A 4,498-nucleotide genomic window follows, 5' to 3' on the forward strand; every position below is an offset into this window, starting at 1 on the left:
GATAAGCGTTTATATAGCAAAAAGTTATAATTGGTATTTCATGACAAAGATAGTTGGAAAATTATATTAACTATAGTGATGTAGGCGATTTCGTAGTTGGCCTTGAGTCACTATAACGTTTCAACGTCGCTTTGTAATCAGCTTACTCCCTTTATTTAATTTTAATTTCAAATGTAATGAGTTTCATCAGAAACCTTATAGCGGATGATTCACTTTATGGGGAATACCGCTTTTTATCGCGTATATCACACTTGTGGTACAAGGGTGTATTAAGTTTGTGCCGATATAGGCAACAATCAGAAGGAGTTGAGATAGATTTGCCTTTTATTATACCGGCCGATCGATTAAAAATCACTTTCGGTATCGATCAAAGTTTGTCTGTGCTCTTGTGTTCAATCTAGAGGTCGTTGCAATTTTTGATATGTTTTGATCGGTCCACTTCTTCAACTACTTCCCATAGAGGTACTTATTTTGAAAAGCCATTGCATCAATAATTGTATTAAACGAAATGATGTACGATATTTAGCGATCGGGCTTGTTTCATTATAGTGTTTTTACTTGTCTATATATTTTTCACTGAACAATGTTGGGTGTATTAGATTTAGTTTACTTTTATAATATTGGAAAATATGCATCTAGACATTTTTTAAAGCGTATGTATTCTTGATCAGTGTAATATTGTAACTGAATTTAATCGTGTCCGTCTGTTAGAGCCACAGCCTATTACAAAACTCATCGTCACGATATATGAAAACTGAAACTCTGGCACATACATACACAAATCGTTATTTAGCGCCTACAAGCCGAACATATGATAATGAAACCTGTTCACCAATCACACATATATATATATAACAGGCAAAAGGCTCTGACATACTTTACAATCTCACATAGAGCAGATAGCGTTTTAAAACGCAATACAAACATCTTTTAAAAATTCGATTTAAAAGCGCAATTGTTCACAAACCCGTTATTATTAAAGCCCACATCACTTCTGGTACAGGGTATATTAAGTTTGTGCGGATGCGTGAAACACCCAGAAACAATTGAGATAGACCCGCTTTTTATTGTACCGCTTTATTTAAAATCAGAATTCAGGAAATAGTTCTGAATCGATCTAAGCTTATCCGTCCGTCCGACCGTCTACTCAGCCGATCGCTTTGCTTTCTTGTCTTCAATCTACAGGCCGAAAAATTTTTAATTGGGGATATTGGCCTGTTTTAGATCAAGGACCAATTTTATTAAAAACAGTTCGGATTAGTTCAGATTTCCGGCCACTCTCCATATAACGGCGAATATTGTAATTTTTTGAATTTCACAACAAACACCGCTGAGTATTTGTATTTCGGCTTTCTACATTGGTGTGAAAAATTGAGGTCGAATGAAATAATTTTTCGAATTTTTCTTGCGACAAAACCGCTCCCACGAAATCTGAATTTTTATATCGTAAATGATGAACGTTTGATCTTCTTTCTTAGTGCGAATTCGTTCGCAATAAGCATTTTTTATAAAAACGAGCGGAAGCATATATCACAAACAAGAACATAAGTAAAAAATTGAATCAAAGAGCAGCAATATTTTGTGGTAGCAGCTTTAAAAAAGTATTATAGATCGAGCGGAATATGTCTCTTTTATTTATGTAACTTTTTTTGTCAGTTTATTGTTTATTTTAAGTTAAAATAAATAAACTTTGTTCTGTCGAATGCCGTTTTGAAACGTATATTAATCCATGCATATTGATCGTCTCTATGAATATGTAAACATACATATACATACATGCATTTTTACTTAAGCAAACTTACAACAATACAAACAATACTTCTTCCATTCTTCCTTTTACCGTGGAATATCGGCCTATGCTATGAAGAAAGTTTGCCACGATCCGTTACTCATTCTACCTCGTTGATCCTTTATTACCTTTAAGGGGCGAATTGGAAATTTAAAATTATACATGACAAGCTTAAGACGGCTATACCAGCTTAAGTGAACGTTCTCATCTTTTGGGTGAAATATATAGTGATAGAATAATAAAATTTAAGCAAGCTTCAAACATGGAAAGAAAATAAATTTTGAGAGAAATATTAATAAATTGCAACACTGGAGCGTCGGCCGCGAGGTGCGTTTCATTCAAGCGACTAACAGGCAGGCAGTGCTGCTTGTGAAAACAATTGAAAAAATCACTCAATTTACGTGTTTAAGGCTAGTCGTACATGGGTCTTTGAAAAATATTGATTTTTCTGTCTCGTTAGTTATTGTGGCTGCAAGCCATTTTGGAAAGTCGTGTTCAAAGTGTGTTTTTCAACAATTTAAAATTTTCCCGCGTGCATGATCATCTTTCTGTATCATATTTCCGAATATTTAAAACATCATGTAGGCCAAGAAAATATTCCTAGTACCCGTTTGGGAAAGTTTCATAGAAGCGACTATCGGACCTATGTGTAACGTATATTTATGAAACTTTCAAAGATTGGTAAGTGTGGTGATGAGGTTTGCATACTTGTTCACCTAAGATGATCAAAACAAAAAAACATTCATTAAAATATTCATCTTTATAGACGAGTACTCGCTCACTCGCACATTACTTTCGTATGCATGCAAAAATAACTTAAAATACCGACATACAAAATGAAGTGAGATGAACACGAAAGCTCAAAAATTTTTAAAGTTATTTCATTTTATACTCAACGTTTTCATTTACCTATATTTGTTCATATGTGTATATATGTATATGTGTGTATATAGTCGTTTTGATATTCTTTTCATTTTTTGTAAAAAATACACTTTCAAATATTACAACGTTACGCAACATTTAAATTTGTAATGCTCCCGCGAAATCATTAAATGAACTTAAGACCGCCGCCACCGCTGCTATTAACACTTTATTTTACGTGCGTGTACGGCGCGTACACACGCCTAAAAAATTTTGCGCAAGATATCGAAGAAACACTGGAACCTGAACAGCTCTACTGTTAGATCTGGGCGTTGGTTATTTTAAATTTGTCTCTCCGTTCGTAACAGTAAGGGATATGAACTCCGTAGACTCCGCAACGCGTACATGTACGATAGAAAGAAAGAATAACTTTTATTAGAAATGAATCGTACACTGTCGGATATCCTTCTTACCCATACCATTGGGAATAATCATTTAAATTACGCATGACCTTGGCAAGTTTTTGTGCTTTTCCTAAATGCATGCACGCTCTTCTTATGGGTAAAAAAAAAAATTTATGGAAGCTTTCTAATTGCCGAGGTTTCGAATTGTCCTAATCGCCAACATTTTTTTGATCTCTTCAAAAAGCGGAACTTGAAGGTCCGTTTTCAATCATTAATATATAATAAATAAAGAATAGGTTTATTTTCAAATAAATTTTAATCGAATACAAAAGATATTTTTGCTATGAGCTTTTTCGCGAACGGCTTAGTCGACAATGTAACCAACGTAAAATGCGAAATTCTTGATTAAACCCAGCGCAGCCAATCCCAGTGTTGTGTAATAAAGTATAACATCGTTTTTGATACCCTTCAGGAACACAGGTACGTCGTTCTTTTTCTGGAAATGCTTTTGTAAACGTAATATTTTTGCTGATACCCCGAAAGATTTTTTAGCTAGAGGAGGACCTCCACCTGCCGGACCAGCGTAGTATCGAATAGTTTTTAAGTGCTGTTGACTGAGACTAGCTCGCAATGCGGGCTATAAACGTCTAATGTCAATACGTACAAACATATGCATATATATTTCTCTTTACTCACCTTCAGGATATTTAGCATTGATCTGCTGTAGAATTAACGTTTCCCGATAGTTAATAAATTTTAATACTTTCGTTAGCAGACAATTTTTAATTTTCCTTTAATATTGAAATACAAAACAAAGATGTTTTGGTTTGTTTTGTCAGATTTCAGTCAAAAGTTCGGCTACTTGGTATTGTAATTCAAAAATACAAGCAAGTTTTTTTTTTTTTTATCTTTAAGGTATCTATAGCACACATAAATAAATCTAGCATCACGTCTGGGATTGGATGATCTTACAAAAACCCAGCGAAGTGTTCTCCTTCCCTTTTCTGCCCAAGAATTCTTGTCATCATATTTGTTATCGAAACAATTCGTTTTTTACATGTCTCTCATTAAAATAAGTCACATATTGACTCAAAGGAGAGACTAGAATATGTAAATCAAATGTAAAATTTTTAATCATTTAGGGACGAGTGTTCGATGCTTACAACTTCACACAGATTTGTCAAATTTATCTGATTATGAAGCATTTACTTAACTTTGGGCGAATCTGTTCTGAAGATTTTTCGCAAACTTTTCTTGCTTACAGCAAGTCGTTTTATAAAGTTAGGTGCATTCGAAAGATTGAAGATTATGGTTGGGATAGATCGGCTATTAATAAATCCTTACATAGAGCAGAATTCAAAATTAGGCTTGAAAGGGCCAAATTTTGTGGAGTTAATTTTTATATCAAATTGATATTATGGGTTAATTTTCATCATAACATACT

General features: G+C 33.8%; 1 protein-coding gene across 3 annotated transcripts in view; it reads right to left on the bottom strand.

Annotated features, from left to right (window-relative positions):
- Positions 1-4,498, bottom strand: part of LOC119637381 (band 7 protein AGAP004871-like) — a 16,673-nt gene that overhangs the window by 10,748 nt on the left and 1,427 nt on the right. The window contains exon 1 of one of the 3 annotated variants that reach the window (XM_038033377.1): positions 1,841-2,599. The exons of the other annotated variants lie outside the window; for them this stretch is intronic. The gene's annotated coding sequence lies outside the window, so the exon portion shown is untranslated. Of the gene's footprint in view, positions 1-1,840; positions 2,600-4,498 lie in introns of those variants that run through there. 3 annotated transcript variants of the gene reach the window in all.

This window comes from Glossina fuscipes, unplaced genomic scaffold (assembly GCF_014805625.2).
Source record: "Glossina fuscipes isolate IAEA_lab_2018 unplaced genomic scaffold, Yale_Gfus_2 59, whole genome shotgun sequence".
Classification (NCBI taxonomy): domain Eukaryota; kingdom Metazoa; phylum Arthropoda; class Insecta; order Diptera; family Glossinidae; genus Glossina; species Glossina fuscipes.